Source organism: Pelophylax lessonae, assembly GCF_965119305.1.
Source record: "Pelophylax lessonae genome assembly, chromosome: 4".
NCBI classification, from domain to species: Eukaryota; Metazoa; Chordata; class Amphibia; order Anura; family Ranidae; genus Pelophylax; species Pelophylax lessonae.
This window is the reverse complement of record NC_138771.1, coordinates 107,531,285-107,548,713: the sequence shown is the minus strand read 5'-3', so window position 1 is coordinate 107,548,713 and position 17,429 is coordinate 107,531,285. Positions and strand designations below refer to the sequence as shown.

The 17,429-nt window shown below is 42.2% G+C and overlaps 1 protein-coding gene across 1 annotated transcript in view; it reads left to right on the top strand.

Moving 5' to 3' along the window:
- Nucleotides 1-17,429, top strand: part of LRRC49 (leucine rich repeat containing 49) — a 202,688-nt gene that overhangs the window by 95,476 nt on the left and 89,783 nt on the right. The window lies entirely within an intron of this gene.

Genomic DNA, 17,429 nt, shown 5'->3' with positions numbered 1-17,429 from the left:
CCACATTGTCAAAAACTTCAAGAAACATTGTCCCATCGCTTGTTAGGACAGTGTCTGTGGAGGGACCGCATACAGGAAAGCAGTTACTCTCTTTGGGACCTTCCAATAGTTTCACATTGCTCCCTGTTGTCCAACACTCCATCAGCAACTGTTCTACCAAGAAACATTTTTCCACACCAGTCTCTCTAAGCACTTTGGTTACCGCTGGTATTTGCAATACATCTGACCTGTCCAACAGTGCTCCAGAGTGCCTCTTATACACAACCTCTTTATGAAACCATTCAGCACACTGAGAGAACTTTCCATAACACCAAACATTGCATTAAATGATTCCACCATTGGTTATCTCTGCACAGTATAGCCTGCAATATCCAGCGCCAATCAGCCATACCCCGTGGTACAAGCTTTCCAAACGCAGGAGAGGACGGCAAGATATAAACCGGCTGTACACTCCATGATGCTAGCATTTCTTTTAGCATGTCTGTCACAAAATACACATCATTTTTCTCTGTATGCATTGTGGACAAAATTTCTGCTGTGCGTTCACACTTGTTCGGACCTTCAGTCACAAAAGGGTTAATTTCTGCAACAGCCAATGCACCTGTGAACACTGACTCTGCAGCCTCTCCATTTGTCACAGCAGCCATAGTGTCCACCTCACTATTATTATCGTCAGAAATTTCTTTCCACCATGCCAATATCCTTCTAGCCATACTATCCCAGTCTGCCTTGTTTGTGCACCAATCAGCAGCACTCCGCAGCACTGCTCCGTCTACCAAAGGAGACACAGGACAGAGTGGCTCAGCATTGGACACATTGCACCTATCACTTTGGTTTAAACCACACTGTGGCAATACTTTGTTAATCATAGCAGGTTTCAGTACCTCACTCTCATCACTGTGAGCAGATGGAGCTTCATTCAACACATCAACCTTTCCAATGACAGACTGCATTAACCCATTATCACCATGAGTATTTTCACATATTTTAGTTTTGGCATTTTTACTCTCAGTAAACAGCACACAATCATTTTCATCCCTGGTCTTCCTGCTACACAGCACACTGCCTAAAGACCAGTCCTTATCAGACCTCAGTCTTGTTGCAGGTTCAGCATTAACCTGTGCTTCCCCATTATGCAGGGTACTACACAGCAGCAAATCTCTCTTGGCAGCGGATCTCCCCACCGGACTTGCCACCACTTCACCGGGATATGACAAATATTCAGTCTCTTTCACACAAGAAACAGGAACAATCTTACCAGTCCAAGCGGTGTGTTTTGCACTTTGCATGCGTCGCTGCAGGAACCATCCCTCTGCGGCCCTTTTCCTGGTGTATTTTCCCATGCGGTCACAAGGTGAAACAGATGCTCTCCTAGGCATCACCGACTCTCGGACATTATAGCCCTTTCCTTGGGAATGAACAGCTGCCTCTCCACTGGAGCTCCACCATCCAGATGACACTTCATCCTTTGTTGCCATGGGAGACTGCACTCTCCCCCCAGCACTTCTCCCACTGGCTGTAATGGTTCCTCTTGAGCCCACAAGCCACGAGTATCATCAGGATCACTCCCCCATCCACCATAGGTCTCACGATTGACCTTGACTTTGTTGTCACGGGCAACAACATTCAACTTTGCAGATACCCCCACATGGATATAGGGAGACATTGCAGCCTTCTTGGACTCTCCAACATCCACTGCAGACCAAACAGGTTTCCTGTTGCCAGTGGTAACAGCCGAAACTTTTGCACAAACATGTTCACTGCAGCTTCTCCATTTTGCAAACAGACTTTCCCTCTCTAGTGTGGCCATATGCATCTTGCACTCTGCTGGGGCTTGTTCGGTCGGTAACAACCCCTCCAGCCACAGAGTTCTGTCTCTCATTTCAGCAAGCCTCGCTTCCTTTTTGTGTTTTGACCGCCCCCATCTCTGCAGTCAGGAAAACACAGTTCCTTAGAGAAAAGTTTTTTTAAGTGTACTGTCTCCTTAAGGCTGAGACCACACACAACTCTTGCTCACACAGCAATAGCAATATAGACAGTCTGGCAAAAGCTCACTGGTATATGCGAGGATCTTCAGGTATGCCCGCATCCGAGCACCACTTGTAACATTTGGGGGTTATTTTAGCTTAAATGTAGAGCTTACCAGTGAGCTGAGTCCACTCCAGTTGTGCCTTTCAAGGGCTTGTTGGTCCACTTTTATTAAAGAAAAGGAAAACAGTCCATCCAGGATTTCCCACGCAGGGGTTTCAACTTTACACAGCAGTAAAGAAATAATAAGCGAATAATACCAAGCCACTTGGCTCTCTGGTCAGCACTGCTCCTCAGGCTTTGACCTCGGTCCTCTTGACCCTGTAACAGTGTCCCTGTATGGTACACACTCTGTACCCTTCCTGACACTCTCCTTTTAAAGCTTCCTTGCTGATCAGGCCCACAGGTTTTGGCCCTCCGTCTGCTCTGTCAGACTGCACTGTGCAGACATGCACACTTCTCCCTTGCTTGCCAGGACTCCTTGGGAGGGTGGAGCCCGGAACCCTGGTCCTGTCTGTGTTAAAAGGCCCAGATCCACCTGCACAATCAGTGTGCTGGCTATTCCTAACACCTGGTCCCAGGATTGGAGATATCCTGGGCGACATACACCCTCACAGCTGACTGCACTGTCACAATATATATATATATATATATATATATATATATATATATATATATATATATATATATTTATTTTTAGCAGAGACCCTAGAGAATAAAATTGCATTCGTTGCAATATTTTATGTCACTCTGTATTTGTGCATCGTTGTTTTCTTTTTTTTTTTAAAAAGACACTTTTTTTAAAATAAAAAAACACCCAAAACAGTAAAGTTTGCTCATTTGTTTTTTGTATATAGTGAAAGATGATGGTACGCCAAGTAAATAGATAGCTAACATGTCATGCTTTAAAATTGTGCACGCTTGTGGAATGGCGACAAACTACGGTACTTAACAATCTCCATAGGCGACACTTTAAAAAATTTTCAGAGTTACAGAAGAGGTCTAGTGCTAGAGTTATTGCTCTCACTCGAACAATCGCATTGATACCTCACATGTGTAGTTTGAACATCGTTTACCTATGTGGGTGTGACTTACATATGCACAGAGGTATTGGGGGCTTTACATTTTTTTTCTTATTTATTTTAAGATAATAACAAAGGTATTTATAATGTCAAAGTAATGAGGTAAATGTACTGTGGGCAGTAGGCAAGTAGTTAAAGTAGAACTGAAGGCATAACCTTTTCTTTTTATCTGGCTAGAGTAATGGTTTGGTAAAACCCCTGTCAGTTTTTTTATTTCTCACTGGGGCGATTCCCCTTCACTTCCTGTCCCATAGCCAAAGAAGGAAGTGACAGGCATCTTCTTCAAAACCGGTCGATCCCTGGTTGCAGGGCCCATTGGAAGATTTCCCTTCTATTCCAGTTTTGGTGACCACTCAAAATTTTGGTATTTCCTTTTACTCTTGTTTATAAGGATCACCAAGACAAATAGAAAAGGTGAATCTCTCTAACTTGGACACAAACAGCAGTAAAAACCCAACAGGTGTTCTAATCCATCTTATCTCAATCCAAAAATAATAAAAAAATGTTTTTTTGGTTCTACTTTTATCGCTTTGGATTGTCAATGAACCACAAATCTTTTTTTAAAGCACGCAAACTGCATATAAATGTGAGTTTATGGCCCCATTCACACGAGGGGCTGCATTAGAACCCATCCTCTGATGTGTGTAGTAGGATGACAGTGGTGCTGATTCACCTGCACAGTTTGCTTTTTTATTGTTAAAGTGAACTTTATTTAAATTTTACAAAGTGACATTTCATTAGGTTCTATTGGCAGCAGCGCTGTGCGAGGCAGTAGATTGCAGTGCCCTGTGCTTCCCTGCAAAAAAAGTGGTGCATGCTGTACTTTTTTCAGCGTACACCACTACAACTGGGTGCTGTGAAGAAGCCTGGTAGGAAACAAGGAATTTTACCCTGTTTTGCTATGGGACTGTGCTGGCAAAAGCTGCCCAGTGCAGTCCCACCGAACCTGGTGGAAACGGGCCTTTAAACACCTCATTGTGTAGCACCCTCCTAGGTAGGTGCTAGTGAGAGAGTATAGTTTTGAGCTCTGTTTGCTTACCAGAGGAGCTGCAGGTAAATCTATATTGCTCTCTGCCTACCAGGGAGCAAGATCTGTTAGTGAGGTCTGCTCATTGTGCTCAGTATGCGATTCATTCTGTCTAACAAGTGTTTCACGCTGGTCCAATAAGGAGGCTTGTTGGACAGTGGGAGAAAACCTCACAAACTGCTTTGATACAGTCCTGGTGATTGGCAGAGGGCAGGTCGCCTCTGTGCATTCTGAGATACTGTATAAAAGCCAGGAGCACATGGCTGCGTGGCCTTTGGCTGGAGAGCAGAATCCCGGAGGGAGGGGGGCGACTGCCCCCTCCTCTGTAGAGGTGCTATGAGGTCGCAGGAGGTCGTCCTGAGGGCCGGAGAAGTGGTGGAGAGGAGCTAAACCCAGAGGTCCAGGAGAGCTGACTAAGAGGGGAGACCCTGGGACTACAGTATCGTGAGTACAGGGACTCGTGTTAAGGGGCCTGACCTGAGGGGGGCCACCCTGCTAGTAGAACAGTCAGTGGACTGGTGTCAGCCGAAGAAGAGTGAGGATACTGGGGAGAGTGTCCTGAAGAGAACTAGCTGTTCACCAAGTCATCTTAAGGATAAGAGGCTAAATCCACATTCATCCAAAGTGGCAGGATGAATCAACAGCCTGGCTGTTCCAAATCTATAATTTCCAAATATATACAGTGCCTTGCGAAAGTATTCGGCCCCCTTGAACTTTGCAACCTTTTGCCACATTTCAGGCTTCAAACATAAAGATATAAAACTGTAATTTTTTGTGAAGAATCAACAACAAGTGGGACACAATCATGAAGTGGAACGAAATTTATTGGATATTTCAAACTTTGTTAACAAATAAAAAACTGGAAAATTAGGCATGCAAAATCATTCAGCCCCTTTACTTTCAGTGTAGCAAACTCTCTCCAGAAGTTCAGTGAGGATCTCTGAATGATCCAATGTTGACCTAAATGACTAATGATGATAAATAGAATCCACCTGTGTGTAATCAAGTCTCCATATAAATGCACCTGCACAGTGATAGTCTCAGAGGTCCGTTTAAAGCACAGAGAGCTTCATGAAGAACAAGGAACACACCAGGCAGGTCTGAGATACTGTTGTGGAGAAGTTTAAAGCCGGATTTGGATACAAAAAGATTTCCCAAGCTTTAAACATCCCAAGGAGTACTGTGCAAGCGATAATATTGAAATGGAAGGAGTATCAGATCACTGCAAATCTACGAAGACCTGGCTGCCCCTCTAAACTTTCAGCTCATACAAGGAGAAGACTGATCAGAGATGCAGCCAAGAGGCCCATGATCACTCTGGATGAACTGCAGAGATCTACAGCTGAGGTGGGAGACTCTGTCCATAGGACAACAATCAGCCGTATACTGCACAAATCTGGCCTTTATGGAAGAGTGGCAAGAAGAAAGCCATTTCTTAAAGATATCCATAAAAAGTGTCGTTTAAAGTTTGCCACAAGCCACCTGGGAGACACACCAAACATGTGAAAGAAGGTGCTCTGGTCCGATGAAACCAAAATCAAACTTTTTGGCAACAATGCAAAACGTTATGTTTGGCGTAAAAGCAACACAGCTCATCACCCTGAACACACCATCCCCACTGTCAAACATGGTGGTGGCAGCATCATGGTTTGGGCCTGCTTTTCTTTAGCAGGGAATGGGAAGATGGTTAAAATTGATGGGAAGATGGATGGAGCCAAATACAGGACCATTCTGGAAGAAAACCTGATGGAGTCTGCAAAAGACCTGAGACTGGGACGGAGATTTGTCTTCCAACAAGACAATGATCCAAAACACAAAGCAAAATTTACAATGGAATGGTTCACAAATAAACATATCCAGGTGTTAGAATGGCCAAGTCAAAGTCCAGACCTGAATCCAATCGAGAATCTGTGGAAAGAACTGAAAACTGCTGTTTACAAACGCTCTACATCCATCCTCACTGAGCTCGAGCTGTTTTGCAAGGAGGAATGGGCAAAAATTTCAGTCTCTCGATGTGCAAAACTGATAGAGACCTATCCCAAGCGACTTACAGCTGTAATCGCAGCAAAAGGTGGCGCTACAAAGTATTAAGGGGGCTGAATAATTTTGCACGCCCAATTTTTCAGTTTTTTATTTGTTAAAAAAGTTTGAAATATCATATAAATTTAGTTCCACTTCATGATTGTGTCCCGCTTGTTGTTGATTCTTCACAAAAAATTACAGCTTTATATCTTTATGTTTGAAGCCTGAAATGTGGCAAAAGGTCACAAAGTTCAAGGGGGCCGAATACTTTCGCAAGGCACTGTAATTTCCTTCTCCTATCCCCAATTTACAATAAACCACAAAACAACCAAATACCCCTGGATTGATTATTGGAGTGTGAGCCAAGGAGAATCAAGGACTTGTCCCTACATTATGGTGGGGTGCTGGTAACCATGGGGAACCTAAATAAATATCATGCAGTCCTTTTAACATGAATGTAAAAAAGTGATTTATTGCACAAGTCTAAAAGGTCCTGGAGAGGTTGGATGAAACATTGTGTTTCTTCTCTCAGAATGCTAATTGTCTGCTAACAAAAAAAGTTTTCTTCAATTTGTATTCCTAACATTCAATGAACAGGCACTATTTTGCTAGTTTTCATTTCAAGGGGTTTTATGTATCAGTTTTCCTGTATTTTGGTCTGCTTTTATCATTAATTAGAACTAATGTCTAATTTGGGGCAGTGAGAATAATGGTGAAGTGGTGTAGAGATCAATTTCCTCCTGAGGCCATTAGTGTACGAACTACTTTCAGGAATCTTTAAAGTCCAGCTATCTGTACTGAATTCAGAGTGGCACATAATTGGGTTAGTTGTTATCTTTGATTTATCACACTGTGTGGGCATACAGATTAACAATGGTCTTTGCATTGATGACTACAAAGTCATTTTAGGGAAGCTTTTAAAGATGGCCCGTTGTAATTTCTTACGTTTTTAGTGATCAGACCTAACAGTGACATAGGGCCAAATATATAATTAAATAAATGAGGAGTGTTAGGCTTATTTAATAAAGTGATATAAGGAGTCCTGGTAATGAACAAGGCTGTAGCTGCTTGACTTTACAAAAGAGATCTGCTTTCCCTTTACATTAAATAGTATATTTTTGTTAGTCATTGTGGAAAAAAATTTAGAACCACTTTTATTTAATGTATCATAAGTAAACATGAAAATGTATAAAGGGTAAAATTTTTTTATAGGGACTAAATATTTTGTTGTCTGGTCTAGTTTATTTAACCACTTCAGCCCCGGAAGGTTTTACCCCATTCGTGACCAGGCCCTATTTTGCGATTTGGCACTGCGTTATTTTAACGGACAATTGCGCGGTCGCGCGATGCTGTACCCAAATAAATTGATGTTCTTTTTTTCCCCACAAATAGAGCTTTTTTTTGGTGGTATTTGATCACCTGTGCGATTTTTTTATTTTTTGCGCTATAAACAAAAAAGGAGCGACAATTTTGAAAAAAAAAAAACAATATTTTTCACATTCTGCTATATGACATTCTCAAAAAAAACAAATGTAAAAATCTAAATTTTTTAACATTTTAGGCCAATTTCTTTTCTGCTACAATAAGCGTATTTTGATTGTTTTGTGCAAAAGTTATCGTGTCTACTAACTACAGGAAAGATTTGTCATTTTTTTTTTTTTTTTTTTACTAGTAATGGCGGCAATTGCGATTATTTTTTTTTTTTTTGCGGGACTGCGACACTGCGGTGACAGATCTGACCCCTAAATTACATTTTTGACACGTTTGGGAGGACCAGTGGCATTACAACAGTAATCAGTGCTAAAAATATGTACTGTTACTGTAATAATGACACAGGCAGGGAAGGGGGTTAACATTATCGGTGATTAAGGAGTTAAATGTGAGCCTAGGGGAGTGATTCTAACTGTGGAGGGGGGCGTGGCTTCTGAAATGACCATAGAGACATGTGATCCTATATAGAAGCATCACAGGGGCTCTATGATCATTCCAGGGAGAAGATCGGTCAGCTGTGTTTACAACAGCCGACCGTCCTTCTCTCTCAGTGGGGAATGATCGCGGGTGTCAGGCGGCAATCGGAAGCCGCAGCTTAGAAAACTTCACTGGAGATTTTTCTTTTTTTCCCTGCCTGTCTTCTGTGGATACTGAGATAGACCATAGTAGGGAACTTCCTAAGAGTAAGTGAAAGGGTCTGCCTACTATATTCACCTAAATGTTGTAATAAGAAGTATTACACTACCTGGCTTTCCTCATCTTGTCAAGTGCATCTGTCTCGCCAAAAATTCCCTGCAGTTAACCTGAGAATATTGCTTGATACAGTGGGGAAAATAATTATTTGATCCTCTGCAGATTTTGTAAGTTTTCCCACTTACAAAGAAATTAGGGGTCTACAATTTTTATCATAGGTGTATTTTAACCACTTGCCTACCACTTGCCTACCAGCCACAGTAGGCCGGCTCTTTTGCATGAAACAACATACCTGTATGTCGTTTCATGCAATAGCCAGCGGGGCCACAGGGGGAGCCAATCAGCAGGTCCAGGAGACGCGATGTCCGCCGGCCACCCGTGATCGCTCCCCAGAGAAGTAGAACGGTGGTCTGCCGATGTAAACAAGGTTTACAAGGCTATCCTGTCAGGTATGAACACAGTGATCTTGTGTTCCTGCTAAGCAGGAACAGGGATCTCTGTGTTCATCCAGTGATTCTACCCCCCCCACACAGTTAGAAAGCACCCCCTAGGGACACACTTAACCTTTTGATTGCTCCTGGTGTTAACCCCTTCCATGCCAGTGTCATTAGTACAGTTACAGTGCATATTTTTAGCACTGATTACTGTAATAATCGCACTGATTCCCAAAAAAGTGTCAGTTTTCCCAATCCTTCTGGAAATCATTTAGATGTTCATTCGCAAACTTCAGATGGGCCTGTATATGGGCCTTCTTGAGGAGGGGGACCTTGCGGGTGTTGCAGGATTTCAATCCATTGCGGCATATTGTGTTACCAAGGGTTTGTTGACTGTGGTTCCAACTGCCTTGAAATCATGAACAAACTCCTCCTGTGTAGTTCTGGGCTGATCCTTCACTTTGCTCAAGATTATCCTTACCCCATGAGGCGAAATCTTGCATGGAGCTCTAGACTGAGGGCAATTGATGGTTATTTTGTATTTTTTTCATTTGCGAATAATCGATCCAACAGTTGTCTCATTCTCACCAAGCTTCTTGCTGATGGTCTTGTAGCCCATTCCAGCTTTGTGCAGGTTTACAATCTTGTCGCTGATGTCCTTTGACAGCTCTTTGGTCTTGCCCATGATGGTGGGTTTGAATGAAATAAAGAGATTCTGTGGACAAGTGTCTTTTATACAGATCACGAGTTGTCGTTCGGGGCACCGTCATAAATTGACAGGACTAATCTGTGTACCACATGAGCGCATACTGTAGCCAGTCTGTGGGAGCCAGAATTATTGTTGTTTGGTAGGGAATCAATGCTTATTTTACTCACTGAACTGCAACTCAATTTTAGAACATTTTTATCGTGTGTTTTTTTCCGGATTTTTGGTTGATAATATGGCTCTATCATTTAAAGTACACCTATGATAAAAAAATTATAGACGCTTCATTTCTTTGTAAGTGGGCAAACTTACAAAATCTGCAAGGGATCAAATAATTATTTTCCCCACTGTATACCTGAAGGTTTGCCTCAAACTCTGTTTTTTATCAGTCTTAGTGGCAGTTTACACTATAGACTGCACTGCTCTGCACATGTGATGTCTGTGTAATGCAAATTCAGCCATACAGATTATATGGCTGAATTTGCATCGCATTCGGACCAAAGTCATGCGAGACCCTTTGTTTGGTCCGCACCAGAATCGGATTGCATAGGTGTTCACACCTATGCGATCTGATTCCTGTCCAAATTTACAGTTTGCACTGCGATATGCAAACTAATCTGGAGGGGTCTTTAACTTTGTATTGACACTCCCAGCAGTTTGCATATGGCAGTGTGAACTGCCTGCGAGTCGGGTGCAATGGGGGAACCCGCAGTGGATTTGTAGGGTTCTCGCATCACACCAATGTGAACTGGCATAACATGGCAGGCTGCAGATTAAAATGGAAAAGTCACTTTTTTTTTTAAGGCCCCTTTCACACTTGTGCAACTTGTCATGCAACTTTCGACATTAGAGTTGCACGACATGCCATTCGCCATGTTTTCCAATGATACCCATTCATATATGCCCAACTTAAAGTTGCAGCAACTTCAAAGTAGTCCCTGCACTACTTTGGCCCAATTTTTATGCGTTTTGAGGTCCAAAGACATAGGCATTGCTTCAAGCCCAGTCAAAATCATCTCAAAATCGCTGTAAAATCAGGGCCGTAAAATCGTGCGACTTTCAAGTCGCACAAGTGTGAAAGGGGCCTTAATTCTATTTTATTTTAATTTATTTATGTTTATTTTTAAATGTTATTAAGGTTTTCAATAAAGTACAAACAAAAACAAAACAAGGCAGCACAGTCACAAACCAGGGCCAACATATCAGTACAGAAACAATGACTACTCCTGACCATACTAATCCTTTAAACATCCCACGTTTCATCACCCCCCCCCCCCCCCATCACAACAGCTCATTCCAGTAGCCTGTAAGGTGTCTATGCCAGGATGATACATACACCAGTTTATTAAACTAAAGGTACGGTAATAATGTCACTGTATGGCAGGAGTAAAGTATTAGGACTAGAATAATGAAAATGGAATCACAGAACATTGAGTTGAACCAATACCTGAGTGAGCACCAAATTTCAATTCGATCAGGGATTAGGCAACTACATCACCCCACAGTAGAGGATAAAGTAAACGAGGCTTGCCAAACTTTATCAAACTTTTTTCCGCAACCTCTGGAAGTATAAGTTGCCTTGTAGAGTGGCATCATAGACTTCACAATGCGCTTCCAAAAGGACAACGTGGAGGCATATGGCTTTTTCCAATGTAAAAGTTAAACTTTTCCATCATAAAATAATAAAATGTTGAGTAGAGTTCTATGGGCCTTGGAAGGTACACTACTTCTACCAGGCCTAGGAGACAGACTCTGACTGACACAGGGATGGGAACAGCAAGAAGGTCAGTTATGCAACAAGTGACCGCAGATCAGAAATTCTGGATCTGGCGACATTTACAGAAAATTTATTCAGCATTAGCAGGGGAGAACGAACACCGCCAGCACTCAGCTGAGGAAGTAGGATAAATGTTAGCTAATCTAGCTGGGGTATAATAAATCTTATGAATGAAATGTAAACTGGATTAATCTGTCCCTGGCTGACACAAGATGTTTGAAGGGCTGTTTCTAGTACATAATCATCCCAATCCTCCCCAAGGATATCTGGTACCTCAGACACCCACTGCTCCCTGCATCTGGTCACTGCAGGCGGTGTCTTTTTTTAAATAATTCCTTATGTCACAGATCGAGGCTTGTAGAGACCCTCGTCCGATTTTATAGATTTTCAAGAGCTGAAGGCAGAGTCTCTACACCCATATCGTGAAATTGGACTTGAAACGCATGGAGTAGTTGGAGAAAACAAAATAAATAAGAGTTTGGTAGGTTATATCTAGCTTTTCAGTTGGTCAAAGGTTAAAATTTCCCCCTCTCTAGTGATGTCCCCTAATTATCCTTGGTCACCCACACTATGTGGTCAGGTAGGCCATAAAAATGGGGAAGTCAAGAATTCATCCATAAGGGAGTGGAGGGCAAAATGCCCACATGACTAGGACATGCTAATTTTACTCCTGCATCCCAAGCTTTAATAGTGGCCTTCATAATTAGTGTTAGAGGGAGATTGGACAAAGGACCTCTAAATAGAGCTAACCGTAAACTTTCGTAAGACCCAAGATGTGCCGTCTGCAATACCGTGGCCAAGTCCCCATCATCTGCCAACAGTCATCGGCAGGTGAAAACCATCTGACCAGCCAAATAGCAGGCCTAGACCTCCCTGACCCCAAGGTTCTTGCAGCACCTTTAGCCCTATACGAGGGGACAAGAGGGATCAAAGGTATTAACTAATGACACCACCCAATATTTTGAAATATGATTTAGGTACCCAGGTCCAAGCATGTCGTAGGAAGTATGAAATGACTGAAAGAAATTTTATTTTAAGGAGATTTATTCTCCCTATCAAGGACAGTGGCACCTTCTTCCAAGCCTGGACTCTCTGCTTAAGTTGTGACACTAGTGGGACTACATTTTAGGGGCATGTAGTTTTGAATGTTAGCAATAATTTGAACACCCAAGTAGGTAAGGGATAAAACCCATCGTAATGGGATACTAGGATTAGTCACTCCTTTTGGCTCCTTCATCCAGCAGCAAGGTGGATGATGTGTTTCAGGTGACCTTAAGGCCCGAGAAGGAAGCAAAGTCATTCAGGATAGTCAAAGCAGCTGGAAGGGATGGCCCTAGATCCCTAAGGAACAGAATGAAATTGTCAGCAAATAATGCAAAAAAATTCCTGGATAATTCCCACCTGAATGGCCCCCACCGCCTGTGATGACCGAAGGGCTATTGCCAAGGGTTCTTTTGTTAGGGCAAAAAAGAAGGGGGAGAGGGGGCACCCTTGCCTAGTGCCCCTAACAATATCCAAAAAGGGAGAGACCAAGAGTCCAAGCCGGATCGCCACTCGGGGGCTACTATAGATCATTGTAATCCATTTTCTAAACAGAGGCCCGAAACCCATAAGCTCCAATACCTGGTGCATGTACTACCAATTGACAGAGTCGAACGCTTTCTCAATATCGATAGATACTAGGACTGCAGTTGGTATTTCTGAATTGGGGAGTTGTAAGTGGGTAAATATTCTCAAATTAGTGTCCGTAGACTTTCCGGGCATGAAACCAGTCTGGTCAATATTGACTAAAGAGGGAATAACCTTGGCCAGTTGAGTCACTAAAATTTGGTGAGAATTATCAGGTCCATACTTAATAGGGCCATGGGGCAGTAAAAGGAGCATTCTCTGGGGTATTTGCCTGGCTTCAGAAAGAGGATTCTGAGGCTTCAGATTGGGGAGTTGTAAGTGGGTAAATATTCTCAAATTAGTGTCCGTAGACTTTCCGGGCATGAAACCAGTCTGGTCAATATTGACTAAAGAGGGAATAACCTTGGCCAGTTGAGTCACTAAAATTTGGTGAGAATTATCAGGTCCATACTTAATAGGGCCATGGGGCAGTAAAAGGAGCATTCTCTGGGGTATTTGCCTGGCTTCAGAAAGAGGATTATGGAAAGGTCAGTTTAATAGTCTTGTGTAACACCATGTAATTTTTTTATTTTTTTATTTTTAACCACCCAATACTGATATATATTAAAGCTGTTGATTTAAGCAACATGGTGATTTCTTATATTTGTGGACTCCTTTGGGGAGATCTCTGTGTTTAGGTTCCTGTGTCTACACACATGCTGTGGCCATTAAGAATGGTCCCAGTCTACCTGGTTGATCCTTTTTTTTTTTTTTTTTTTTTTTTTATAGGTGTAAATACAGATCATGGCACTCCATAGGAAAGTTCTGTTATTGATCTTCATATAAAGTAGATCTATATTGGGGAGAGATAGCAGGGGAGCTGTCAGTTCAGTCAGTACATTATGAGGACAAAAGTTGCACTTTGGAAATGGTCATTAAAAAGTATTAAAGTGTGTTTTCATCTTTGCAGCCAGATTTGAGAACCCCACTATATGTTTATGTGTTAACAATCACACAGTATATCTAAAAGTAATTGAATAAATATTTGTCACCTTTCTAGTTATTTCTTCAACATTATACATATGACTCTTTATGCAGCTTAAATTGTTCAGAATCACAATACACTATAGGGACACTTTAGGGACATTTTTATGTGCTTTAGAGTACAATGTATCACCTAGGCCATAATATCTTTAACCCTTTGTTAGTACAGACAGTAAGCACATCCAGTTTAAAAGTGATAATGAAAATCTGCTAGCACAGTACAGAAGGGGTTAAAGGTCACCTTTTACAAAACCATGATAATAAATGTACATTTATTTGCAGGAAAAATGTGTACTAATTGTTTTTGTGATCAGTGGAAAGCAGGTGCAATGCAGGCTCTTACAAATCTCCTACTCCAGCTCCCTGTCTGTACCAAGGTACTGACTTTAAGTTAAAGACCTGGAGAAAGTGTCAATTGGCTATGAGAAATAATCCATATTCAAGTTACATTAAGAACTGTCTGCGGTGGAAGATGAGACTTGTGGTTTATTTACAGAATTCTATGAATGAATGACATGGCTATGTGGGCGGAACCCCAGACAGCACACACATTTCTAAAGTGACAGTTGCCCTGGGGTTTTGGGATGGGGATAAACACAGGTGTGACTTGGTACAAAAGTTTAGTATAGCCTTTAATTATAGTAAAAATGCCTTCTCAGCCCCCTCCTTAACATTACATAGAAGGGGAACACTAAGTGAGATTTGTATAAGATATGTCATTTTTTTTAGAAAATAAAATTGTAAATAGCTATTTTTTTTAAGTTCTGTTTTGTGAATGGGAGTGTTGGAGTTGTGTATGGAGTCTTCTGTTGTGCACCATATTGACTTATGGATGGACTGACCCTGAATGAAAGGGGTGTTTTTCTTTAATGGTGACATGCAATTTTATGTATTTTAGCGGTTAAATATAAAAACTGGCTAAGTGTATGTAGGTAACGCCTCATGCAGTGTTATTTAATATAGCAGTATAAATCCACAGATGAATAAGCTCACAAAGTATGGATTGCTATTCCCAGGCACAGTGTTTGAACATGGTTCTCTGCAAGATAATTATTCAGTCCGCTAGTCTGTTATGTTGTCGCTACATACTGTATTACCCTGTGGCCTATGTGCAGCTTGATTTTCAAGCTTAATCCATAAAATAGAACAATAGACAACAGACTGCAATTTTTTGGCAGTATTGGTCCATTAAAAAGTCCATGCTTAATTAATGAAAGCCCTGTGCCAGTCCTAATAACAGGTCCAATGAATGCAACAGATTCAGGTAGTTTTTATATGCGCCACTTTCACAATGTGCCGCTATGACTGCAATAGATTCATAAAGAATCACCATCAGTGCCATTGGTGCGTGCAGCCTATTACATTAGCATTACATAGAGCACAAACACATATGAATGTATAACAGCAGAGCAGTGAAAGGTGTCAGTAGAGCAGTGGACGTGTCATTAGTTTTTTTATTTTTATTATTTTTTACAATTTTTTTTTATTATTTTTACAATATTATTTTTTTACAATTTTTTTTTTTTTTTTTTTTAGGAGCACCGTTATGGGGCTTTGTTGAAATATTAAGGATCTAAACAGACCACTGATGCCTCACTTATGAGTTAGAGAAAGAAACTAAGGACAGAGATTCCCCAGTCTCCTTATCTGCATCCTGCAGTAAACATAGTTTACTATGCTTCATTTAAGAATGAACACAGGAGTGATAAGCACAGATCACTCACTGTGTTCATTCAAAAAAGGAAGGGGCCAGTTAATTAAATATTTACAAGCCCCTTCCCCGCTCCTGAGAGGGGAGGAGAGGAGAGGAGAGGAGGGAAGCTGGCAGCACTGCAGGGGGGAGACAGGAAGCAGGGGGAATTGCCACTGCAGGGGGTGATTAGGGTGTGCCTAGGCACACCTGGCACACCCTGTGCACACACCTATGATCAGTGCGTAGATAAGGAGAGGAGCCAGAGTTCTTAGAGTGGGGCTGTCCTCCAGTATTCTAACAACCAGTGATAAAAACTGTGTATTGACTTGAAGGCAGTGGAGTCTGATGGAGATTCAGAGAGGCTAATTTCTTCATTGGGCTCGCCTCCATTGTGATCGACAAAGGATGGCAATGGGCATATTTTATAGCCTCTGTTGGGCTGTCTTGCTGCTGTGCAATTCATCCACTGCTGTTTGCTGGCATGTACAATAGAGACGGACCTAATGGTAAACTAGAATTTCCATCAGACTTTGCCTACTGTAAATGTAAGTGGAGGCGGACTTGTAGGGTAACTAGTACCTACAACTCAACTTCTCAGCATGGCTAGCAGCTCATTAATATTAAGCCTGTGATTTTATCAGGCTCCGTGTACTGAGGTGCACTGAGGATGGAGTGTCCAGTACGACCACTACAACCTCAGTGCTGGCCTCAATGCATCAATTCATGTACCTGTTTCTTACAGGTGCATGAATCAATCCAATACTTCAATGTTTGCTGTGCAGAGGAGACCCCTTTATGAATTCCAGGGAATATCTCTGAGCTGCTAAAAGGTGTGGCAGATGCTGCGTGTAAATGACTCTTTGTGCTCACCAGTGACATTTACCACTGAGGAATAGGATGTTTTCCAAAGTTGCCTTCCAGGACAGCACACGAGACCTAGAGCTCCTTCCATCGGGACAGGAAACATATTACCCCTGAGAAGACTCATGAGAAGTAGAGACCCTATAGAGGTCAAAAACTGATATTTAATGTGGAAACAGTGTGTTGTTTGGCCACTAGGTAGAGCACAAAGCAAAGTGAAAAGGCAAACAAAACCCTATAACGAACAACCCCATGCTGAAGGCATGACATAATGACATGGGCAACGCGATCAGTATTTGTGTTTTTTTTTTTTTTTTTTTGCTAAACTGAAATAAACAAGTCCTGGGAATTAGCCCAAATTTAATCTACTGACTGTACACATTGCCCCCTTCCTCCCCCATAACACACTGTCTCCCACCTGGACACACTGTTCCCCTTTTCCCCTGCACAGTGCTCCCCTCCTTCTGCCACCTCCCTGCGAATATTGTCCCCTGTCTGTATATACTGCGCTCCTCCCTGCACACACTGTTCCCTCTCTGTACACACTGTGCCCCTCCCTGCACACACTGCTTCCCTTCCTGCATATTCTGCACTCCCACTCCTGATACCCCTCTGAGACACCTAGAAGCTGGGATATTACACTAATTATCTGTCAAGTTTGGCAAGGGTTAAAAATTATGCTGACACAATCACCTATTGCAGAGTTTCGCCTTAACTCCGTTCTTCCCTGGGGCTCCATGCATATTGGAGAAAAGTCTGCTCCAGTGCTTCTGGATGGACTGACTTTGGCTGGTGTTCTGCAGTGTTGCCTGCCCTCCTCGTTTGCAATGTTTACATGTCAGCCACGACCACATCCCCCGTGTCCATAGAAACCTCAGCGCTGCTGACTGACCACAAGCAGATGGTAACCTGGAGGATACAGTCTTCCTTAGAGCTGCAAGCTACATTAGTCAGGCTAGGTGT